This window comes from Diabrotica virgifera, chromosome 7 (assembly GCF_917563875.1).
Source record: "Diabrotica virgifera virgifera chromosome 7, PGI_DIABVI_V3a".
NCBI classification, from domain to species: domain Eukaryota; kingdom Metazoa; phylum Arthropoda; class Insecta; order Coleoptera; family Chrysomelidae; genus Diabrotica; species Diabrotica virgifera.
Window position 1 is genome coordinate 239,335,687 of NC_065449.1, and position 27,904 is coordinate 239,363,590.

Sequence of the window (27,904 nt, forward strand, 5' to 3'; positions counted from 1 at the left end):
AAGCATCCCAAATTGAGGTCCTTGGAAATTTTGCAATAGAGCCTACTGCATCTACACGTCAAGTATCTGCAATGACAGGACTTTCACATGAGTCGGTTAGAAAGGTGTTGAAATTACTAAGTTTCACCCGTACAAAACAACAAATTCTTCAAGAACTAGGCGATGATGATCCAGACCGACGAATTGAGTTTTGTCATGGACGTATAAACACAGATGGACTCAGCAATACCATACCTTGAATACACACTGTTTTGAAGCTTCGGTACTCCTGGGCCAGAGGGTAAAGGGGAGTAAAACGGGTATCGATAGAATGTGACGCTTCCTCAATGAGCATAAGCGTGCTTGAATTATTACTCGTGGGGATAATAATTCAGGCGTTAATAATAATTGGAAGTAGTAATAATTTATAAAAACACGTTCAAAGAATTTAATTAAAAAAACAGAGTATAAATATTAACAATCACGTTTTTATAGAAAAAATAAAAACAATTTTATTTGTTATTAAAATTAATATAATGTCAATATAGTTAAGCTCAAGTTAATTTTTTAATACGTATCAAATAATACTATGATAAAACAAATCAATTAAAAAACATACATTGGTCAAATTAAAGTACCTACCTACATTTATTGTAGTCCAGTCGGGTTAGACGAATAACAAGCCTAACCTTGCATTAGGAACTGCCTCAAATTTTATTTTTCTAATCTTTAGGGGGGTCAACAGTAGTGTAAATTTTAAATCTCGACTAAATTCCGCCGTTGCGTTAGCCGCCATCTTGATTTTAAACGAGAACCGTTTTGGCTCAATATCTCCGTCATTTTCAAATTTTCGATAAAAAGTATGAGAACCAAAATTGTTAAAAATGTGATTTTCTATCATTTCTATTATCTCGAATTATCTCGTTTATTATTAGTTTTACGACAAAAATGTACCTATACAAAAATGGAGAGAATTAAATTCTAAACAATTTTGATTTCTTTCATTTTTTTTGCTAAAATTAATATTTAAGGTAGTACGTATGCGGTAATCTCGCGAGCGTAAGACCTGATTGATTTAAAAGCAATTGTTTTTGTTCAATATCTACGCCATTTTCAACTAAAATTTTCTAAATATGATTTCCTACAATTTCTCTTTAACATTTTTTTATGCGGTTGATATTTTCCGAGTTAAGTGGGAAAATAGTAAAAAGTGGTGGGGGGAGCATAATTACTGAATTGAATCTTGCTTCCGAGATGCACCAAATTTTATAATTCTCTCCTTTAGGGGAGATTAATATTAGTGTAAATTTAAAATCTCGACTGAATTCCGCGGTTGCATTAGCCGCCATATTGATTTTAAAGGAGAACCGTTGTTGCTGAATATCTCCGCCATTTTCAACTTTGCGACAAAAAGGTAGGAACTAAAATTGTTGGAAAATGCAATTTCCTACAATTTCTTTTTCACAATTTTTTTATGCGATCAATATTTTCCGAGTTAAAGGGAAAAATAGTGGAAGCGGAGGGGAAGTATAATTATTGAATTGTCTCATTTATTATGAACTTTACGACATCACTGTATATAAACAAAAATAAAGAGAATTATATTTTATAAAGTTTTTGAAATTCCCAATGAAACACCAACCAAAGTAAGTACATAAGAGACATACATAATAACAATAACTTATATGCATTAATGTCACTTAATTTTATTAACTAGCCGGTTTTATGGGTTGAAGTTGCCTGTCGATATTTTAAGTTTCATGTCAGCTAATATACAGTAGAACCCCGCAAATCCGAACTAATTGGGGGGACAGCCTGTTCGGATTCCGAAAAGTTCGGATTATCCGAAAGTTAGCCTTAACTAGTAGTTCAAAGCGTTCATTGTGATTTTGAGTAGCCAAACGTTCTCGCAAGAGTGTGGACAATATTTTTGGACTCAAGTTGACTACGAGAGAACCAAAGTAAGTTTGTGTTTAAAACACTTTATAAACCTATATATTAAAGTATAATATTTATTTTTAAGAAATTTTAAATGTCAAAGTCCTAGTAATCCTACATTGTCCAATATTCTGGCTTTACTCTGTATAATAAACATGTTTTTAAGTTTTTGTCTTGAATTTTTAAATTTTTTCACTTTCCGTTGGTTCGGATTTGCCGAAAGTTCGGATTCGCGGGGTTCGGATTTACGGGGTTCTACTGTATTTTTATATTTCAACATTTTTTTTTTAAATTTTGGGCTCTGTTGGGGGAATTTCCTCATTTCCCCCCACTTAGACCCGCCACTGGTTCTCTCGAAAAGTTGTAGTAAATCGTAATTGCAACAATTTCAGCCCTTACACTTTTTGTCGAAATGTTGAAAATGGCGGAGATATTGAACAAAAACAATTGCTATAAAATCAATCAGGTCTTACGCTCGCACCTTTACCGGATACGTACTACCTTAAATATTGATTTTATCAAAAAAATAAAAGAGATTAAAATCGTACAAAATATAATTCTCCTCATTTTTGTATAGGTACTTATTTGTTGTAAAACGATAATAAACGAGATAATCCAATAATTCATTAATTATGCTCAAACTGTCACTATTTTCCCCCCATAACTCGGAAAATATCGACCGCACGAAAAAAATTATAATAAACGAAATTATAGAAAATCGCATTTTCGACAATTTCAGTTTCTACACTTTTTGTCGAAAAGTTGAAAATGGCGGAGATATTGAGCAAAAGCGGTTCTCGTTTAAAATCAAGATGGCGGCGAACGCAACGGCGGAATTTAGTCGAGATTTTAAATTTACACTACTATTGACACCCACTAACAATTAGAGAAATAAAATTTGGGGCAGCTCGTAATGCAAGGTCAAATGCTATCCGGACTGATAATGTATTATTTGAATTTGATAATGTATTAAAACATACTTTTCAAATTTTTCACCAAATAAGTATCATATAGACCTTTCAGACTCTCTTTACAGACAACAAATCCTAGAAATCCAGTTTTTCTTCTGGTTTCTAAAATATTAACTAACCTATAGGATAGATTGATTATATATTCTTTAAGAACATCTAAATAACTGAAAAACTGTTCTTTTGTTTTAGGGGATAATGGTTTTTTGTATAAATATTTAGGAAATATTTTGAAATCTTTATGTTTTCTCCTAAATTTGCTACCCAAATAGTTCGATCGTCAATATTATTTGGAAACCTACATAGAAAAATAAATAATTTTTTATTCATTTCACTAATTGATTTGAATGCATGAGAAATATCAAATTAAAAAGCTACTAAACAGATCTTTTTAAATCAGATGATGTCTACTTACAATTTAAAAATATATAATTTAATGAACTAATATCTTGTTCAATACATTAATATGAAGGACCCAATGGTACGCCTATGAAAGACATATTTCAAAATGTAAACAGACTTCCTCATCCTTCTATAATGTAAAATAAACAGTACTTACAAATGAAATGAAAGATCCGGATATAAATGTTTAGTTTTTTTTTGCAAATGCAACACTGTAGCACCATTATTATGTATGTTTATTTCACTTTTCACAAAATATCACTCAGAATATAGCCAAAATAGCGAAAAACAACTTTTCCTCAATTACCTTAAAAAGTAAACAAACATGGAATATTTGACATGGACGTTTGTAGACAGAAATGCAAACACCGTTGCCATTTATTTATAGTTTCAATGCTTCTACATATACAATAATTGGTTGATATCTATTATTCAATGATATGAACACTTGATATTTTAATTACCATTCAATATGTAAATTAATATAACTGAACAATTATTATTTTAGTTTGATAGCATCTGTAGACACGACATAAAAGAGTAACATTTTCAGCAATACGCGAATAAGAAATTTTAATAAAAATACGTGACAACATGTGAAGGTACTTAGATTGTGACCTATTCAAATAATTTTGGCTTCACAATTTTATGTAAATAGCTGAGTCCATCTGTGTTTATAGGTCCATGAGTTTTGTGAACTCATAACTGAAAGAATTCGCGTTGAACCGAGAGTGTTAAAAAATATTTGTTTCACTGATGAATGTACTTTTATGCTGAATGGTAATGTAAATAAACAAAACTGTCACAGATTCAGAGAAGGTCACACTCAATATCCTGAAAAACTGAATGTTTGGGCAGGAATATTAGGCGATGCTATAATTGACCCCCTGTTCATACCAGGCAATTTAAGTGGCGACATTTATCTCGATATGCTTGAAAACACCATCGAACCTTTAATTGTGCATGGATTAGAGAACCAAAGGTACGACCAAGGCAACCTAGCTCTAGACGAAGATTTGCTGCACTTCCAACAAGATGGAGCACCTCCTCACTATGCAGCTCCAGTTAGGCACTGGTTAGATACTAATTATCCGAACAAATGGATTAGAAGGAGAGGTCCTATTGAGTGGCCACCGAGATCACCAGACTTACCACCACCTGACTTTTTTCTATGGGGTTACCTCAAGTCAGTTGTGTATAAAACTCAACTTGCGTCACTTGAGGAATTGCGAGAAAGAATTACGCAAGCATGTCGCGCTATTACAAGAACAACATTTACCAAAGTTCGTGCAGAATTTGTAAATAGGCTGTATTATTGTTTACAAAACAACGGAAGCCCCTTTGAACATTTATTTAATTGACATTTTTAACAAATTTGTAGTTCAACAAAAACCTTATTAAATTTTTCATTTAAGCCAAAGTTTCACAATTATTGCTTCACCCTGTATAATTATTATTTATATCATTGGATATAATTTTTTATACTCTTTTAAATGATGTATCACAAGTAGAGGTTTGCAATTTAAACTTTTTTGGTTGTGGGGGTGGGCCCTAGGGGGTTGATGAGGGCGAGTTCTCTTTCATGTCAATTTAGTTTCCCCTTATTATCCTAGAAACGGTTTCAAGCATTTTTCGATATCAGCTTTTGTTCGTGAGATATAGCCCATTGTAAGTTTTAAAATTGACACACTGTATGTTACGTTCATACGTTTTCATTTTGTTACGCTCTTCATATAAACCTATTTGAAGTTTCATTTCAAACTGTCAATTATTCATTATTTTTTTACAAGCCATTTGATGAAAAACGCTTTCCCCGCATGAATTTTTAGGTACTAAAACAGATAGAAGTCGCCAGATACCAAATCTGGTGAATACGGTGGGTACCCAACAATTTGAACTTTAATTCATGGATTTTAACCAATCTTGGTTAATAGTTACTTCAAAATCTTAAATAGGAACCCCCATTTTTTATAGGATTTCTTACGTAAAAATAAGCAACTTTTATTCGAGACATTTTTTTTGAATTATGGATAGATGACGCCATAATCGAAAAAAACTATTTTTATAAATGGAAAATTAAATTAAAAAATGGAAAATCCCCACTAAAATAAAACACCTATTTTTTGGTTTTAGGACCTAATCTTCAAAACCGAATAGGTTCCTATGGCGCTTTAATAACTGCCAATTTATCATCCCAGCCCCCATACTATAACAATATTGCATCATTGGTATTTGATAGAATTTTAATTTGGGAAAAACTTACCTGGGAAAAACCTATAATAACAATAATATTATGAAAATTATATATGAACCTGCAAATATGAATTTATAAATGAAGTCAGTACATTTAAAAAACTTTCTTTACATATGATTTACAATGAATGATTAATATTTAATGTATTATTTGATAATCATGGTAATAATAATTATAACAGTGCACTAACACTCTAAAGGCCTATTCACACGCATAATGTACGTGTCAGTTCCGCTTTCTCCCCGCTGAAAATATCTACAAAATAATGCTTCTCCATATTATTATTATACATTTTATACATTATTTATTATTGTTATAACTATTTTTCAACTGTTTTTATCTTTACTGGCATACCATGATTTAAGTAGTAATACTGATATTATGTGATAATATGTGAATTTTTACCAGTACCTATTTCTTTACCAGTAATTGTAAATATTAAAAAATTGTAGAAAAAATAAATAAATAAATAAAGAACATATAATTTTGATCTGAAGCTATTGTCTTGTGCATTTTTGCAATTAACTATTTTTAATGGGAAATTAGCCACAATTTTACTAAAAAAATGATTTTATTAATGTTTCGACGTCCAAATCAGATGCCGTTGTCAAGATACAAAAAATATTAATATTAAACAAAAATGTTGTTGATTAGTAAAAAATTCTTCTAATAATTTATATCGGCAATTCAGACGTATATTATACATTTTTATGTAGAAGACTTTAAAATGATATTGCCAATATTTATGGGTTGCGTTCCGGGGACGACTTTACTGAAAGACAGTTCATTCGATTACATGAAATCAACCCCAACTCAAGAATATCCGTCACAAAAAAATCATAGCATGTGATTTGTCTTTAAAAAGACAACCACATGCAACTATGGAATCTCTAACGCGAGAATTTTACTGTCACCGTTGCATGTGGTTCTCTTTTTAAAGACAAATCACATGCTATGATTTTTTTGTGACGGATATTCTTGAGTTGGGGTTGATTTCTTGTAATCGAATGAACTGTCTTTCAGTAAAGTCGTCCCAAGAACGCAACTCATAAATATTGGTAATATTAATATTAAAGTCTTCTAATTTAAAATGTATAATATATGTCTGAATGGCCGATATAAATGAATCAGATTAAATAAATTATTAGAAGAATTTTTTTACTAAGCAACAACATTTTTGTTTAATATTAATATTTTTTGTGTTAATAACAACGGCATCCAATTTGGACGTCGAAACGTTAATAAAATAATTTTTTAGTAAAATTGTGGCTTATTTCCCATTAAAAGTACGCTTCAAGTCAATATGCGCTTTGATTTTACTTTTGCTGAATTTTTTAAATTATAATCCACTATAACCCCCTACAATGCTATTCGTCAAGGGCTTGGCGGATTATAGCTGTGAAAAAAAAAACAGAATCAAAGCTATAAAAACATTACAGCTGTTAAAATGGTAGCTGTTTAGTAGGTTAATAATTAACTCAACATTGAGAAACCAGTCAAGCCAACAACGATATTTTTTCAGACGATTTTTTCATTTTTTGTCGTATCGCAACTGAAACGTCGCCGATGAGTGTGAATAAACCTAAAAATAACATGCCCCATGCTTAGTGTGGACGAGAAAAGTATTATCTTGATACCAGAGGTACCTCAATCTCTTACTCTCTAAAACTTTTAGTGTTCTATGTTTAATGTAAACAGGTATGTGAAAAGACAATTCACAATTCTACACATAGAAAATAGAGTAAAATGCTAATATAATTGCCAATTCGAAATAGTAAAGATTTGAATAAAAATGGGTGATTTGGTGGATTCGTGTTTTTTTCTAAAAAGCAAAGCAAAATGAGGATTACCTAAAATTTGGAAAAAGTACTTACTTGGTTATCTAATATATCTAAAAATTGCTATAAATGCAGACAAAATGGTTTTGTGTAGCTTGGTCATGAAGTGTAATGTATAATGTGTGCTTGATATTTATTTACTGTTTTAAACTTAATTTTAGAACTATTAACTAATTTGCTAATGTTAAAAAAAACGGTGAGTAGCACTAGGGAGTACCGACAGTAGTTTCTAATTTTATAGCTCCTTATTATTCTATTTGGGTTAATCAGATTATATGTCTGCTTATTACTAAACAGTTTTTTTGTTTTATTTTTTTATAATAACACCCCTCATTTAAGTTCCATAAAATTTAAATTTTTTTAATCTTAATTTTTATAAAATTCTTAATTTTTTTTTTAAAAATGTTGTTTAATAATTTTAGTAATTTTTAAAATTTGTTAAAATATAATATAGAATTTATTTATCATTCACATTTTCATTATTATCTTGTGTTATGTTTAATTACTTCATTTTTATTTTCAATATACACTCACCGGCACAAAATTCCGCCACCAACAATTTTTATTAAGTTTGACCATTTATAACTTTGTTATTTGTACTTTGATTTTCAAGATTCTTGCATCAGTTTATAGGTATGTACATGTTTTGGTGTCGTTTGTTATTATTTCGGTAACAAAAATTTTTGCTTAGATGGGATTATACGGAGGTGAATGGAAGCGTTGTATTTTCTCCAAACTTTAAAAATTCTGTGGAAAAATTGGAGGGTTGATTTTATTACATACTCATTTCGTATTATCCTGGAGATATTCCTAAAATGTTGCCTTTTGAATTATCTGCATATTTCTTTTATTGTAACAGCTGTACAATTTTTTGTAAATAAAAACACTGATGGACCCATTAACATAAATATCTTAAATAGAGGTTGGATTGATAAGATTAGAATGGCCCGCATGCAGCCCAGATCTCAATCCTATTGAGCATTAATGTGATGAACAGAAAATAGCTATTCGCCGTCTACTATGCCTCCAGAAAATTTGGTACAGTTTTGGCGCTGTTAGAGGAATATCGGGATATTCCCCAGGCAAGGATAACACATCTTTATTGTTGAATTGTTTTGTTGTTAATTTTGTTTTGTGTTGTTAATTTTGATGCGTTTGATATTTTTAATTAGGTAAACCTTCAAATCATTTTTTTTATTTACACTTTTAAAAGAAAAGAGATACAGGGTGATTGATTAGTAGGGTAAAGCTCAATAACTCCGCTATAGTAATAGATAGCAATAAAAGTTAATAACAAAAATTTTAGCCACCTTTGAGCTTCACATTACAAAATTAGTTAGAATGTTACAGGGTATTCGATATCACAGTGGCAGACCAAACTTATGTTTTTTTAAATAGAACACCCTATATTTTATTTTAAATTCGAAATCCTGTTAACTTCTCCATCACAAAAATATAAAGGTTTGTTATGTTATACAGGGTATTTACAAAGTTATAACCAATTTTATATGAAAATCGTAACAAGTTTAACTCCCTGTATAAATAAAAATAAGCAAAACAACAATGGTTTATTAATGCCACATTTTTTAACGTATTGTCAAAATTTTCAAGAATGGTCGATATTGTTATTTTCTTTATATCAAATACAGGGTGAGTCAAAACGCAAGTACATTATTTTCTCAGTAATTTTAAATGGAACACCCTGTATTTTATATCACTATTAAAAAGTACCATTACCGTACTTTAATTTTTAGATAACATTCCCTATGTCTACATTTATTAGTTTTAGAGATATTTTCATTTTTCAATTTACCAGTAGCGTGGCCACCCAAATCACCAGAATTTAATAAACTGGACTGATTTTTTGGACGGGGTCGAGTTCGCTCCCAATGGTAAGAATTTTACCTGAACTAAAAAAGGTAGAGTCCGAATTGGCTCCCATAGACAAAATTTATTTTACCTAAACATGTCGAAAATATCACCCAGCGTTGTCACTTCTTTCAAATTTTCTCTTTTTGTTAGAAACAGGTACCTTCCTAGAAATATCTATGGGAAAGGAGGAAGACCTAACCCTTCGGTCCTAACTTAACTTTCGGGTATTAGAGTGTAGAGCGCAAACCGGCCGATTTCAGGTAAGAGCGCAAAACGGTCGAGCGCATACCGGCCGACACCGATAATTTGTGTTAAAATTGCCACATATGCCAATGTTGAACAAAACGAACTCATAAAGTATTTGTCTAAAAGTATAATTTTCCTATAAAAAGTCTATATCACTATGTAAATTTCCTAAGCAGTATAAATATTACACTATTTGGCAACAATGTCTAATGTTTCAGCGATTATATGAGAGCCTACCCGCATTCATGCGGGAGCCAATTCGTACCCTTCTAAGATATACCTGAACGAAGCGGAGCGAACTCGACTTCACCCGATTTTTTTGGGGTTACGTTAATAATGAAGTTTATAAAATACCTCCAACAACAAGGGATGAGATGAAAAATAGAATACAAAGTGTATTTCGATGTGTTAATTTACAAATGCTCCGTAGAGTAAGTAGCTCATTCAATGATCGCTTTTAGGCGTACATAAATGTGTTAGGAGATAATTTTGAACACCTTATGTAATTAAATATTAAAAATATTTTACTAAAAGTAGTTTCTAATTTTTTCAAACATGTTTTTTTGCAAAATGTATTACTGATAAATTATGTCTCGTTCTTTATTTGTTACATTGTTACATTTACATACAAAAGTAGTGTTTAATTGTTTTCGCAAAATATTGTATTTTGTGTTTGTGTGTTTTTTTGTAAAATTGATTACTAATTTTCTTTGTTTATTTGTTGCATTTACATAAAAAGATAGTTTTTAATTGTTTCAAAAATGTTGCATGTAGTGGTTGTGTTTTTGTTTGTAAAATGTATTACTAATAAATTATTTTTATTTCTTTATTTGCTACAGTGTTACATTGATTACCCGATTGATAATCGGTAATCTTCAATTTTCAATTCAGTCATGGCTTACTTAAAATTTAGATAAATTTAAACACCTAAAATAATTTGCTCTGAAAAATGAAAATATCTCTAAAACTAATAAATTTGGGCATAGGGAATGTTATATAAAAATTAAAGTACGTTAATGTTACTTTTCAATAATGATATAAAATACAAGGTGTTCCATTTAACATTACTCAGAAAATAATGTACTTGCGTCTTGACTCACCCTGTATTTGATATAAAGAAAATGAGCAATATCAATATTGCTTAAAAATTTTGACAATAAATAAAAAAATATGGCATTAATAAACCATTGCTGTTGTGCTTATTTTTATTTATACAGGGAGTTGAACTTGTTACGATTTTCATATAAAATTGGTTATAACTTTGTAAATACCCTATATAACAGTACAAACCTTTATATTTTTGTGATGGAGAAGTTAACAGGATTTCGAATATAAAATAAAATATAGGGTGATCCATTTAAAAAAACAAAAGTTAGGTCTGCCACTCTGTTATCGAACACCCTATAACATTCTAACTAATTTTGTAATGTGAAGCTCAAAGGTGGCTAAAATTTTTGTTATTAACTTTTATTGCTATCTATTACTATAGCGGAGCTATTGAGCTTTATCCTAAATCAATCACCCTGTATTCAGATAATTCCAAAAACAAAATCTTAGGGATACCTCCAGGATAATAGAAAAGGAGTATGTAACAAAATCAGCCCTCCAATTTTTTCCACAAAATTTTTTAAAGTTAGGAGAAAAGACAACGCTTATATTCACACCCGTATAATGCCATTAAAACAAAAAAAATTTGTTACCGGAATAATAAAAAACGACATGAAAATATGTACCTACAAACTTATGCAGGAATCTTGAAAATCGGAGTACAAATGATAAAGTTATAAATTATTGTCAAACTTAATCAAAAATTTTGGGTGGCGTAATTTTGTGCCGGTGAGTGTATTTCAACAAAATAGGCGGGAAATCGAACTCCAGTCATTCGCGCGAAAAGTAAAAAAATAAATAGTAGTGAAATGTCCATGGTTTTAGTGATTCAATCCAAACGAGTATCCAGTGATGAGCGCGCTAATAAATAACCGGCAAAATAACGCAAAAGATGGAAAATATAATACGTTGTGAAATAAATAGAGATGCAACTAGTAGAGGTATAAAATTATCGATAGGAACATGTAAACTTCTATTACATTACATAGTTTCCCACTTTTAGACGTCTGCGTCTGTGACAGTTGTCATAGTCTTCCGAGACGTCTAAAGGTGGAAAACTATGTAATGTAATGTAAATTTATAGGTTCCTATCGATAAGTTTACACTTCTACTAGTTTATTTCACAACGTATTATGTTTTCACTGTATTTATATAGCTGTTTGACTTATTTATGTATGACTTGTACATTTGTAAAATCAAAATTTGCTAAAGCGATCCAGTCGTTATTGAGCTGTTGTAAAAATGTATAAAAAATAAAATGACATTTGTTATTTTTATAAAAAGAGTAAATGTGTATGTATACAGGGTGAGTCATGAGGAACTGTACATACTCCTGCCTCTTATAGAGCCTCCTATGGGGAATAACAAATGACCATTAAAAAGTGTCTGCTCCCCTTGTTTAATAATATAGGGGCGAGTTTATTTATATTCGTCATAATTTTTGAACGGTCAGATCGATGTGTCTCTTATTTTGGTCAATAGTTACACTATTACCACCTAATCAACTGATTTATTCAAACTAGACAAAAATCAGGTCCGGCTTTAAAAAATTAGTTCGTTTGGGTCTTAGAAAAAATTTCACCCTGTATACGCTTTTTGAAAACTCTAATATGAATTTTACAAATTAGACAAATAGGCAATTATAATGGCATATTTATTTTTTTCCCCACACGATTACTTAATTTAAAAAAAAATCAAATTTGACTATGAATTAAAAGTTTGGTAAAGTAAACCATATATTTAAAAAAAATTAACTTTTATTACCAAAATTAATTTTTTTTTACAAATATTTGATTTACGTTACCACCCAATCAACTGATTTATTCAAACTAGAAAAAAATCAGGTCCGGCTTTAAAAAAATAGTTCGTTTGGGCCTTAGAAAAAATTGCACCCTGTATGTATACGCTTTTTGATAACTCTAATATGAATTTTACAAATTAGACAAATAGGCAATTAAAATGGCATATTTATTTTTTCCCCACATTATTACTTAACTTTTTATAGAAAAAGATCAAATTTGACTATGAATAATAATTAAAAGTTTGGTAAAGTGAACCATACATTTAAAAAAATTTACTTTGACTACAAAAATTAATTTTTTTTGAACAAATATTTAATTTATATGACCACCCAATCAACTGATTTTTTCAAACTAGAAAAAAATCAGGCCCGGATTTAAAAAATTATTTCGTTTTGGTCTTAGAAAAAATCACCCTGTATACGCTTTTTGAAAACTCTAATATGAATTTTACAAATTAGACAAATAGGCAATTAAAATGGCATATTTATTTTTTTCCCCACACGATTACTTAATTTTTTATTAAAAAAATCAAATTTGTCAAAATCGGAATTTTAACCTAAAAATGAAAAATAAAAAGATGATATCACGGTTTAACTCGCTACAACGTTCCATTTAAAAAATTTTTTTCTGAAATTTTTACAGCACATATCTCTTACCATTGTGAAGAATATGACAATTGTTGTAGACTTTCAGTCTTCTTCTCGCAAAAGTTATGAATTTTTAAAAATAAAAGGTGCAGATTCGTGAATTGCAAAGTTAAATCGCAAAAATTAAGTGAAAAAATTTAAAATTTATCAATTTGATCACGTCTATGTTAAACTATAGAGTACAAAGAGAAGTGTTATAGTTTTAGATCTAGACGTGTTATAGAAAAAAAAAAAAAATGGTGAAACTTTTAATTTTAAGAAAAACGTTGTTTAATTTTTTTTATTTTTATGGTAAAATTGCGATTGTGACAAATTTGATTTTTTAATAAAAAATTAAGTAATCGTGTGGGGAAAAATAAATATGCTATTTTAATTTCCTATTTGTCTAATTTGTAAAATGAATATTAGAGTTTTCAAAAAGCGTATAAGGGGTGAAATTTTTTCTAAGACTCAAACGAACTAATTTTTTAAAGCCGGACCTGATTTTTTTCTAGTTTGAATAAATCAGTTGATTGGGTGGTAACATAAATCAAATATTTGTTCGCTTTACAAAATTTTTAATTCATAGTCAAATTTGATTTTTTTATAAAAAATTAGGTAATCGTGTGGGGAAAAAATAAATATGTCATTTTAATTGCCTATTTGTCTAATTTGTAAAATTAATATTAGAGTTTTCAAAAATCGTATACGGGGTGAAATTTTTTCTAAGACTCAAACGAACTAATTTTTTAAAGCCGGACCTGATTTTTTTCTAGTTTGAATAAATCAGTTGATTAGGTGGTAATAGTGTAACGATTGACCAAAATAAGAGACACATGGATCTGACCGTTCAAAAATTATGACGAATATAAATTTCTGTCAAAATGCGAAACTCGCCCTGTATATTATTAAACAATGGGAGCAGACACTTTTTAATGGTCATTTGTTATTCCCCATAGGGGCCCCTATACGAGGTAGGAGTATGTACAGTTCCTCATGAGTCACCCTGTATTACCGTATAACGCAAGGTTACTGCGTGTGTCTCGATATTTCGCGTCACGCTAAATATTATTTCTGGCCCGCGCAAAAACCTCATACCGAACGATAGGAACTATTTACTTTTTGCAAATAATTTTTTGAGTTGGTAATCAAAAATTTTCCTATTGAGTTAAAGCTCTTTTGGGCTATTAGAAATAAAGACATAAAGAACTGAAATTTTTATGCATCTAAGCTGGTTCCCCCAACAACAAATAAATCACTGAATAGTTTATTCGTCGAATAAAATTTATTAGTCGATTATATTTTTATTGTGTTTCAATACAATTTTGCAACGATTTTGCGGCCTACGATACGATAAACCACAGAACCTTGCTAACTAAGATCTATAACACTGTGCTTGACTATGACCTGGTAAATATCATTAGATCACTGTTGTGTAACAGACGCTTCTACGTTGTGCAAAATGGAAAGAAGAGCAGATGGAGAACCCAAAAAAATGGCCTACCTCAAGGAAGCGTTCTGGCGCCATCCCTATTTAACATCTACACCAATGACCAACCAATGCACCCTCAGACTGAGAGTTTTGTGTACGCTGACGAACTTGGTATCGCCGTAAAGGGGAAAACACTCACACAAGTAGAGTCGACAATGGAAGAGGCTTTAAACATGATGTCAACTTACTACAAACAAAACTCATTAAAGCCAAACCCTACTAAAACCCAAGTATGTGCATTCCACCTCAACAACCATCTGGCGCATGTAAAACTGAATGTTTCCTGGGAGGGGCAACGCTTGGAATATACTGACAGGCCCAAATATCTTGGAGTGATACTAGACCGTTCACTAACGTATAAATTCCACTGTCAGAGCACAAGACAAACAGTTTCTACGAGAAACAACCTTCTCCGGAAACTCGTAGGGAGCAAGTGGGGTGCAAATCCCCAGGTCTGAAATACAACAGCTGAGGGAACAGCTTTCTCAACAGGGGAATATGCTTGTCCCGTCTGGGGTAGATCTAGACACGCCCAACAAGTCACCACGGCGTTAAATGAAACATGTAGAATAATTACCGGTTGTATGAAGCCTACCCCTCTACCATTACTGTACCGGTCAGCTGGATTCGCATCACCAGACGACCGTAGATGCGCCTCACAATATGTGGAGAAGTTCAGGCAAACTTTCGATGAAAGGCACCAATTATACGGGTTTGATGAACCGCCAGGAATCAGCCGACTTAAATCAAGGAAAAGGTTTATGAGAAATGTCAGCGTCGAACCACCCGAACTGTTCCCCCTACATCCAGAACGACCTAATGGAATGAACCTGGACTGGAGAACCTGGCGGACACTCAACCGAATACGCACAGGTGTTGCCCCTGTAGAACAGAACCTTATTAAATGGGGCATCAAGACAGATAACGACGCACTTTGTGGTGAGTGTGGGGAAATACAGAGCGTGGAGCACCTGAGAGTATGCAGACTTTGCCCATCACAGTGTACCCTCGATGATTTATGGCTCGCAAATACAAAGGGTGTAGACGTAGCCCGATATTGGGCAGAAAAACTGTAGTCGGATCTAGACACGAAAAAGTAAAAGTAAATACAATTTTGATAATTTAAAGTTAAACTGATGAATTTTTTGTGTTGTAGTTACTTAAAGCGAAATTAAGTTGTCAGTTTATTCGAAGAGTAAATATTTAGTTGATAAATAAATAAAATGTTATTTGCCGTTAGTAAGACGTCGATGTGTCAGTTTATTGGTTATTCATAAAATAATCTACTATTCGACGTTAGTGAAACCGGTCATTAGTGAAATTTATAATTTAATAATTTTTTGTAGAATATTAAATCTCTTTAGAAATTGATGTAGGATATAATTAAAAATTCATGTAGGTAATACTAGGTATAACGTATCTACCACTGAACTCAATTTATTTATTGTCATCTTCCATATAATCTGTTTCAACTGAACAACAACCAGTTACAAAAAAAGAACAAATTGAAAATGCTGCGTTGAAACCAGAATGGGATTAAAAAAGTTTGTAACAGCTTGATATTAGAATAAATATATTTACAATGATTATAACACAGAATCGGCGTGTCCCTTGAGGCAGATTTAAGGAATCAACTTTCAGATAATCTGTATGTAAATTATTTTAACGAAATTTCAGAATACACCATCAAAATCTTGTTATAATAGGTATACCAAAATGTATGCAGGATTTATTAGTATTAGATGGGAGAAGAGGGAAACCTCAAGAAAATACTCAACCAGTCGGTTTCCGCTTATGCGCAATATTATATTATCTACATACACTGCCCACCAAAATTAGCAAAATAAATTATCTACGAATTTTACTACTATAGAATCACAGAAGTTAGCCAGAGATACGAACTTTCACTCAACACTATATATATAATATAGCTCAACAGGCCTTAAAGGCCCATGGCTTGGAATTTCTCCACGGTTTTTCTCCATTTTCTCCTGTCCATGGCCGCAGTTCTCCAATTTGATATCCCGATTGTTTGCAGGTCTTCCTTACATGCTTCTAGCCACTTTTTCCTGGGTCGTCCTCTTCTCCTCTTTCCTTCCCCTCTCAGCAGCGAGTCCTTTGCCCACCTACCTTCCGTCAGCCATTCTCGCAAGATAACCTAACCAACTTAGTCTCTTTGTTCTGACCATCTGGCCTTATTTCTGGTTTCCGGTGCAGCTCTCTGATCTCTGCATTTGTTCGTCTCCTCCAAATGTCTTCATCGTTTTTTACTCCCCCGAATATCTTCCTTAGGACATTCCGCTCCCAGATGTTCAGCATATTTTCTTGATTTTTGTTCATGACCCATGTTTCGCTCCCGTAAAGAACTGTGAGCTGGCTGGATCACTGTTCGATAGAGTCTTAATTTTGCCTCTCTGGAGATGTTTTTGGCTCTTAGTAGTTTGTGTAGGGCTCCGACTGTCTTTCTTCCTCTCGAAATTCTATTTTCAATTTCTTGGCTTTCTTCCCCTTTACTTGTTAGCGTTACTCCTAGATACTCAAACTCGGTCACCTTTTTGAAGCAATACTTTTATTCTCGTTTTTTGTGGTGGTTTTCAGTTGTGTATCTTCATATGAGGTCTGTCCCATTTCCATATACTTTGTTTTTTGCTCATTAATTCTCAGTCCATACTGCTAGCCTTTACTTCAAAGAGTTTGAAAATCCTCAGCAGTTCCCTTTTCGTTCTTGCCATTAGCACTACATTCGCAAAGGCCAGAACCTGATTTCTGTTGTCAAAGATCATACCTTTTGTTCGTATTCCACTCTCTCTCAATTTTGCCTCCAACAAGAAATTGAAAAGTATTGTGGACAGCGGATAGCTCTGCTTTAATCCCCTTTTAACTTCAAATTCTCCTGATAGGCTTCCTTTTCGCATTCTCTTGCCCTCATCCTTCAGTTCGTCGAATGACATTTTTATTTTTGCTCCGCTTTCCCCCAGTAATAAGTCGTTTATGGAAACCAGCGTAGAAAGTATATTCTGCTTCGTCCGCTCAGAGACGAAACCCTTATCCACCTATCAATACCAGTTCTTTTTGAATTGTGAGTTATACATACACCGCACTAAGAGCCCCGTCCAGGTCGACCCTTCAGAGACGTGACCCTTCTCAGTGTTGTTGAAATTTACCGTATTTTAATTCAGAATTTTCTTTTTATTAATTCACTATTATTTTGGAACGTTAGGTCCCACCTCTATCTTTCAAAAGACCAAATTTGTCAGATCCAGTTTTTACGTTAATTTAGATTTTAACTGTATAGGCTAAGCAGATGATATTGTAAGTCTACTTACAGTAATATAATTACGAATCCTTAATTTTTTGCCTCTTTCTATGCACTGCGGCCACCTGTTTTCACTAGACAGCACTGAATTTGAAATTTCGCTTGTGATAGCCCAAAAATTGAGTGAAATCACGCAGCTATTTCCAAACACGTTTACCTGTATCACTGTTGACAGAGATGTGATTCACTCAACACTAAAAAAACCAAATGTATGATGATCTCTTAAGAAGGAACAGCAATTTGTACAAATCAATGTGAACGGTCAACAAATAGAAAGAGTAAAAACATACACCTACCTTGGTACGAACATCAATGAAAATTGGGTTCATTCCCCTGAAATCAAATGTAGCATAGAGAAAGCGAGATCTGCATTTTAAAAAATGGCTAAGCCATTCAAATGTCATGATTTGTCAACACCCATAAAAATGAGGTTACTACGATGTTATATCTTTCCTATACTATTGTACGGAATTGAATCGTGAACTCTCATGGACGCCAAATGCAAGAAAATAGCTTTCGAAATGTGGCTTTATCGTCGAATCCTGAAGATATCTTATACCGAGCACGTTACTAATCAGGGCGTTTTGTTGAGAATGCACAAAGACAAAAAGCTGTTAACCACAATAAAAAGAGCAAAAATCGAATATCGCGCTCACATAATGAGGAACCGTTAAAGATATGGACTGCTGCAACTAATCTTGTAGGGAAAGGTAGAAGTAAAATGAGGACCAGGAAGGCGAAGGATTTTATGGCTAAAAAAATTTATATACGTAGTTCTACACAACAACCACAAATCTTTTCAGACAGCAGTGTGCAAAGTACCTAATTGCCATGATGGCCGCCAACATCTGAAAGGGATAGGCCAAGAAGAATAACTTTACTACTAAACAAATAGAAATATCTAGAGGTATATGTTCAATAATAGACAAATCAGGGCGGATTGATAAAGATTAGGCATTAAATAAAACTCGTAGAGGAGTCAGTAGTCAAAGTTCTGGTGAAGAGAAGAGAAGAAGAAAGTATGGATCTGTGGGTCTATCACAACAAATCACTCACATAAAGAAATGAGCTAGCTCCCAGAATCCAGGGATGAAATAATTCAATATCTCGATACTTCAATTATCGAAGAAACTTAAAAGAAAATCCGCCCCACTCCAGACCAATTGGCATTGAATGCATATTTGTGTTGGTCTTTGTGGCGAAAAAAATGTGTTGTTTATTCTAAATTCGTTATTAGTGTTAAAGTTTATCATCAGTTCTCCATTTTTGTTTCTAACATTCTCGTTATGTTGCTGCTTAATTCCAGATATTACTTGGTTGTCTATTCGAGCATTAAACTATCACCTTCTCTTTAACTTGGTCTAATACTTTTAATTCGTCATAAAATGATTTTCTTGTTCTTTGAGGCTTTTCTTTCTGATCTGACACTCTTTGATCTGATTCTGGTATCGTTAGTATATTACCAAGGCTACATCTTATTCGACAATGGGTTTTTCTTTTGCTACTTCACTATGGATTAATATATTTTCACCTAATTTTGATTGTTTTCTCCTTTTTTCTTTGTTTCCTGTTGTGCGCATTTATCCATTTGTTTCTCTTTCACCATTTGGGTTATTTCTTGTTCTCTTGCGTTGAGCGATCAAATGTTCCATGTAGTAACTTTCATCTGAGTTTTGGATATTTTTCTCAATAAACCAATACAAAGGAGCAATACAGCACGCCAAAGAAAATGATGGTGTAACGTTACAAACGTTACATCTTTGATATTTTATTTTTAAATAATTATTTTACATTATTTTCTGTAATATTTCATTAACAATATTTTTCTTCTATTTGTTTTACCAGTTTTCTTCGTTAAAAACTCGTTGGCGCCCTCTTTTATTATCCTCTTTTATTCTCTTCTATTTACTATATCTCTTTTCATTTAAATCATCAACTGAACATACTGAACGTACCCCATATGGTCTTACTCTGTAAGTATCTGTCTTTCAATACGGAACATGCCTGCTACTTCATACGTACTTGGTCGTCATTTCAAATGTCGTTTTCAATGACAATGTCACTTCATCCCTACCCGAAGACACAAAATGGAAGGGAAGAATTAATCTATTTAAAGAGATGAGTCCATAAGGCCCCATCTATTTCCAAATCAAATCTTCTCTTGGGGTGAGTGTTGTATTCTAAGTTTTTTATAGTCTAATTTTAATTTTTTATAATGATTTTTTTTTTATTCAACCTCGACGTTACTCTACACGTGTATTAGTATCTTAATTTTGAATATTTCATTTCATCTATTGATATGCTTTTAGTAATCAAATTATTTAACTATTCAATCACTATTAATTTTATTTTATTCCTTCGCCAATTACTACTTTTTACGATTATTTGGCCAAGGCTCGTTTTTGGTTCTTCTTCTTGATGATTGACATGTGTCTTTATCTTTTAGTTTTTGGAAAGAACCTTTCCCTCTTCGGGAACCTAAGCCTCACACATCACAGGTGATGCAACTTTAAGGCGAAGAATGAGACCATGACATCCAGACTACAGCACCCAACATCTTCAGCTGCAGGGACCTAGGGCCACAACATCTGCCCAGGTCTACAAGAAGTCTACAGCTGTACCATTCGACATCAAGAAGTTACCATCGAACCAAACACCACAAAGCCATAAGTATAATCTACAAATTTTTAGTTTTTGGCAATAATTTGAATATATTTGTTAATGCATTTAATAAATCACATTTTTATTATATCTTTGTTGAACAATAAACATGATTAGTTAAAAATATTGTTTTGTTTGCTTCATTCCGAATTTTCATAGTTCATTTCTAAGATTAGGACAAGACGAACACACACCTGGAGAGACTGAGCTAAGCTAAGGGTGTAGCGATGACTATCTTGGATGATTGAGGTAATATTTTCGAATATTATTTCAGTTAGCTGGGGTAGTCTATTGTCGTATTTCGTTTCACTGGCGCCCAACGTGGGGCCCCTATTATGTTACAATGACTGCGTTCACCAGATGCAAACACGTTCACAAATGTTTGCGCTTTGATTCTAAACTTGTTGACAGCGAGCTGAACGGTTGGTTGTTTAGGTTAAAATTTGACATTTTGCTTGCTTGGTTTGAACGTAACCTAAAATAAATTTTCTCAATAAATACGTTTTTGAATTTATTTTTTTTATTAAAGGAAAAAAGAAAATTTATTTAATAGATAATAACGTAGCAGAATGTCTTCAGTAGCCTTTATTTTATATATAAAACCCTTATCAATATATTCTACAATATATACAATTTAAATTCTCGCCATATTTTTTCAATATTCAACACGTTTGCAAAGTTTAACTTAAATATTTTATGTTTGCAAAAATGGCGACCGCTTTCCAAACATGTTTGACGTTAGCAAGTCGTTCAGAAGCATAAAGCGCAAACTGATGGCCCACGTTTGCATCTGGTGAACGCGCCCAATGATACATAAAGCGAAAAAGACGAAGAGATTTTAGTGCCATGGTTAAATGTTACAGTTTTTAAATCAACAATTGATTGAATGATCCATAAATCATAATCGTATGACTTATTTTCTTGCTAAGAGCTTCTTTTTAATTAACTCGTCCTAGAAACGCACCTCAAAACTAGCGACAATAAAAATTAAAGTGTTTAAAATGTATATAATGCGTCTAAATTGTAATTGTTAGAGACCATTGCATTTTGATAGTGATTTAAGGCAATAACTTGCAGTAATAGGTAACAGTACTAAAGCAATTAATTTTGAAATAGACATTTAAAATATGGGTTTGTCGATTGCCCAGTGGGCCAGTCCGATAATGAGTTCTTAATATCTGACTGTGCGTAAAAGATCTAAAAAAATCCACGACTTCTAGCGACAATTATTAATCCTGAAGAATCCTTTAGGCAATTTGTTTCAAAAGATCTCTTTAAATAAATCATAATAATAAATTTCAAGAAGTTCTTGCTCTGCGAGGAGAGTGGGTAGAATAGCTAGTGTAGAGACACTGAATATGTATGATGATGTATTTTATTACCAGTTTCTACTTCTTATTCATAAGACTTGCACAATTGCTGTGTGTATGTGGAGTCGCAAACCGAATATTTACACTAAGAAACGGGAAAATGGAAAATAAAAATATCTGTATCAATGATTTGTGGTTGTAGGGCACAATAGCTCATGCATACAATGTAGAATTTAGATATGGGTTGTCTATTGTAAAAGGTATTATACAATCGACCACCTTTAGTTTATCCGCGTATTATTTAAAAATGGATTGCTATTTTTATTTCTAAAAATTGTTGTATATAGTTGAGTCCATGGTTCTTTACCAGTGCGTCATTAATACCTGGCGAGATAAAATACATACTTTTTAAAACCTTTTTATATACTTGGCTTGGTTGGTGTCACGGACTCTGCAAATTTTGTAATCCATTTTAAAAATAGTTCTAGGCTACCTAGACACCTGAAATTTTCAGGATAGCTTAGGACTAGCTAACAATGCAATATTTTGCTGCTATTATACAAGGTGATTAATAATTAGTGGGGTGAAGCTCCGTAGATCCGTTATAGTAATGCATAGCGTTAAAAATGAATAACAAAAATTGCAGGGAACTTTGAGCTTAACATTACAAAATTAGTTAGCATGTTACAGGGTGTTCGATAACATAGTGGCAGACCAAACTTATGTATTTTTAAATAGAACAACCTGTATTTTATTTTATATTCGAAATCTTCATAACTTTTCGATTACAAAAATATAAAGGTTTGGTATGTTATACGAGGTATTTACAAAGTTATAACCAATTGAAAATCGTAACAAATTTAACTACCTGTATAAATAAAAGCAAGCACAAGGTGAATGGTGTATTGACGTCATATTTTTTTTATTTATTGTCAAAATTTTCGTAAATGGTTGTTTTGCTAATTTTCTTTATATTGAATACAGGGTGAGTCAAAACGCAAGTACATTATTTTCTCAGTAATTTTAAATAGAACACCCTGTATTTTATGAAAAGTACCATTACCATACTATAATTTTTGTATAACATTTCCTATGTGTAAATTTATTAGTTTTCGAAATATTTTCATTTTTCAGAGCAAAATTATTAATAATTACGGGTCTAAATCTTTCCAAATTTTAAGTAAGCCATGACTGAATAATTGTCTAAAACTTACAATTTACGATTACTGATTATCAATCTGTAATCAAAGTTGGCTACATTTTTGTTATTAACTTTTATTACTATCTATTACTTATAACGGATCTACAAAGCTTTACCCCACTGACCAATCACACTGTATGGATAAATCGATTTTTTTTTAATTTCAAACTATTTTAGAAATTAGACTAATGCAATGATATTTTAAAGTATGTTAATAAATCGATATCTACAAGTTGATGGTGCCTCAGTGGCACTAGACTGCAGACCGAGAGGTTCCCAGTTGGAACCCGGCTGTTGCGTATCTTTTTTTTAATTGTTTTAATAAATAATTAAAAGTTTATATACTTAAAATTATAATATACCATTTTAAACAACCGTGGTATTATAAAAAATACTATTTTATACTAGTGTAATTTTTGGAATCATAATTATAAATAACAGTTAATACACCTACTAAAAATTCATATTTTATAAGTTAATTATTATTTCCAAATATGTTGTGTCTTATATGTACAATAACAAATCCGTGATATTATAAAAGTAATTTTTGGAATTTTAAGCATGCTATCGTTAAATCGTTTATCGTTAAATGATTTTATATTCTTTCCTATAAATAATAAAAAGGTTTTATTATAAAAAAGTTCTTTTTATAAAAGTGTAATTATTATCTAGCATTATTGTCTTCTACGCATGACATAAAGACAAACCAGCTGCCGCCTGTTATTAAGTAAGGACACATGTTATTTCTATGAAGGCTCTAGACTCAGTATAACGAAAAGAGATTAAAAAAAGACGCTTGATCGTTTTCATATTTTAACTACAATTTGTGACGTTCCTGGTTTGTTTACTTGTGGCTGTCAGTTTGTGGCATTTTTTTCTGTTTTTTATCTAGTTGTTGCATTTAGAAGTTATTCATATTACACAAACAGTTATTTTCATAACTAATTTTATATATGGTAACTGTATTTTATCTTTCCGTTAATTTACATACAAATTTAGCCTCGTTCACACAGTTAAGGAATGGATTTGTTTCAGTTTCTGCAAAAGTGAAAGAAATGTCAAAAAGGAAATTCTACTCCAGGAAATATACGTAACGAAATATTAGAAGCAGCTCCGGCTAAATTATAGTCCAAGTAATGAAGCTTAAAATAGGACAAAACCTCGCAATTTTTACAGAATGGATAGATTTGCTTGAAAATTTGAGAATAAGTAGTGGATAGTCCAAAGATCAAAATCTATATGATGCCGAAAGGCGCTTTTACCATGGCGGTGGTTGCCACCCCATCTCGCGGGTGGACAGTTTCTATTATATTTTTATCGCAAAAGTTGGTAAAAAGTTCATTCTAAGCAGAAAACGTTCTATACATTTTTTTGATAAAATTGACAGTTTTCGATTTATTCGCTATCGAAAGTGTTTTATATTGAAAATATCAATGTTTTTAATAAGTTTTCTGCCAATAACTCCAAAAGTTGTCGAGTTATCAAAACAACTTTACTTAACAAAAATGTACCGTTTGAAAAAATAAACAAAATCTTTTTTTTTTTTAATTTTCTTTAAGACCAATAGTAATCGAGCTATACTTTATTATATGTTGGCTCTTCTTCGTCAAATGCTAAATATTGTAGTTTCAAAGTCAAAAGACGCGAAAACTATCCATTTTTTAAAGACAACTTGTTCAAACTAATTTAAAGTACTTAAAAATATCTATCTCCAGAAATAAAAAAAGTCTCTAGCTCAAAAATTAAATGACTTATAATGAAAAGAATGTCAGTCCCTATTTTTTTTCAGCGAAAATGATCGCAAGCAACCCCCTAATCACCACCCTAATTAAAATTAGTCATTGACCTTATTCGGTCTTTTTTATTTATATATTATTAATAGGTTCTAGAAGTTTGACAGGCTTAGAATGATTGGTTTAAAACAAAATGGAGTTAAAATCGAATAACGAATTTTTGTAGTTTGGAAAAAAATGGCTTTTCTTCAGAATAGCAAGATTAGCATCAAAGATACGAAAAAATGTTTAAACATGAAATTGTAGCTTTTTAATTCCCAAGGTTTGCAAAAATTTTTCTACGGCAAAAATTGAGTGAGCTATTGACAATTAAAACTTGTAATACCATGCAAAAACCACCTTTACCAACCCTTTCAAAGTCACCTCTTTTTGCGACTGAGGATTTTAAAAAGATTTGATATTGAAAAGCTTATAGATCTTGTAAAAACCTACAAAATTATTTTTTACCAAACTTTCTAAGATAAAAAATAAAAAAGTCACAGTTAAAAAATCAATATATTTAAAAAAACGCTGGACGGAAGGGCCGCCCGAGAACTTTATCGTACCGATCTATTATCGTTATCGTACTAGATACTGGCATTCTATAAAAATAACAAAGTTACTCGTTATTTTGATATTTTAGAAACACCTACTTAAAAGTATTTTATGGTTCTACGCATCATTAATTCCTGCATTTGAGAAAATGTTCGATGCCATATTTCGGGGACACACTATAGATGTGTAGATTATTGCATAAATCAATAGAATATTATAGTCATACTTTCATTTCAAATTAGTTCATTTTTCTGAGAAATTAATAGTTTACAATATTTGCATTTCATTCTATTTCGATTACGCCAGTCAATGCGCGAGATTAAGAACAAGATATTAAATCGCGTTTACACGATGGCAATTGGCGAGACAATTGTCATTGGACAATTGTCATCACGTGGTTGCGGATTGTCGGAGGCCAGTCCAGTTGAAAGAGAAGATGTTTACACGGCCAACTATTGCCACGGCAGTAGACAGCTAAAACATGGCCGACTGCTCGTCATCTAGAGGGAACTGGCAAAAAACAAGACAGCACTACTGGCCTCCATCGTTCACACGGCGCCAATTGTCGCGACAATTGAGATTTCGAGTGGTGGGGGGCTCACTGGGAATTTTGGGCCAATTGTGAGGGCAGTTGGCAAGTCAATTGGCCTGAAGTGTTTACACGAAGACAATAATTTCATGCCAGTCAGTTGTCTTCTGACAATTGTCTCGCCAATTGCCATCGTGTAAACGCGACTTTATCTCCAAATTCTATTCTACTGCATGGATTTTAATGAAATTTTGGGAGTAGCCCAATCTCCTAATTCAAAGTCTATCCTATATACTATGGCGCTTTTATTATGGGGGAAGTTCCCACCACCTCTCAGGGGTGAAATATTTTTATTTTCGAATTACATGGAGAAAAAGGAAGATTTTTAAGAAAATTTAAAAATTCATTCTATAATTTGATCACATTTTTTACAAAAACCATTCATTTTAAACCCGTTCAACTTTTTGAAAGTAGAAATAACACTATATATATTAAAAGGTATTGTAGAAGGAAAACAATGCATTTAAATTATGGTGGATGGGGAGTTAAATGTATATACTTTTCATTTTTCCTTAAAGTACATTAGTCATATATTTTTTGCACCATATCTCGCTTAGTTTGTAAGTAACCGACATTTAACGGTGCTCGTTTTAAAGGCCTTTTCAAACACTACAAAATGTGTTGGTAGCATTATACACCTAAAACCTACCGTTCCTCTGTTATTTCAAGTTGAATACACCAATTTGATCATGCACCAAAAAAAAAACTATTTTCACCTACCTTATCTCTTTTTGTATTATAAATAAAACATTTACGAAGGAACGAATCTCTTTATTATTTATAACCTAAAAAATGTTTTATATAGTGTTTTTAGTTCGATGCATAGTTTTTAAGGTATTTTGGCCAATTTTCAACTACGCATAACTCAAAAAGTATTGAGTTCTCAAAAAAAGTATAGACCAGTTTTTGCTTAGAAATAGGTTCTTTAGCCACTTCCGTGCTTATTTTGACCAACAAATTTTCCACCCCCTTGAAGAAGTGGGAACCGCCCCAAGATAAAAGCGCCATAGTATATAGGGTAGATTTTGTTTCTTGAGCTATTCCCTACTTACTGTGAAAATATCAAGTACATCAATGTAGTAGGATGGAATTCGGAGCCAAATACCCTCATTGACTGCCCTACAATAATGCTCTGCTATGAACGCGTGAGAGAGGACACACATAAGATTATAGCAAAATTTCTATTTACCGTAACTTTTCGAGTTTTTGAGCTACAGCAATGAATTTTATGTCATTGGAAAGGTAATTTTGCATTCTTTCAAAATGAGTTAAAATATACAGGGCGTATCTAAAAAAATTAAGATTTTTTATTCATTTCCGGTTCAACCGGAAGCCATATTTTTGGTAAAATTTATTGTGATAATAGATAATAAAGTACCATATACGTCTGCAAAATTTCAAATTTTAGTTTCTATTAAGAAGGAAGTTACGGGCACTCGAATATTTTTTTATAAAAAATTCATAACTCCCCTCCTATGGGGAGTTAAGATATATGACTAATGTCATTCAATTTACTGATAGGATATCAAAAATATATCAAAAAATAAAAAAATTCCTTGGAGCCATTTTTGAGAAAATCTAGTTCAAATTTATGTCAAAATTTGACCCCTTAAATATAGGCATCCCGTAACTTTTTCTGAAAAACGATAACATCCTTCTTCTAGCCCCATCTTTAGGCTATATAACGACTTTTTCAAATTAAACTTATCTTAAACAAGTTTTTAGATAGATAGGGAAATATGTCGGGTGGGCGGTCGGCCATGTTGGCCGCCATTTTGAATTTGGAAATGTCAAATTCCGTATTTTTATTTATCTATCGATGAGCTTACTTTGAGTTGAATTTCATTCATTTCGGTCAAAATTTGCAAAAATGGGCCCTAAATAACCCCCCTATTTCGGCCCCCCTTTGAGAGGTTTTTTCTAAAAGCTTAGTTTCTCGACAAAATTCTCTTAAACTTACTCATACCGAATTTCAT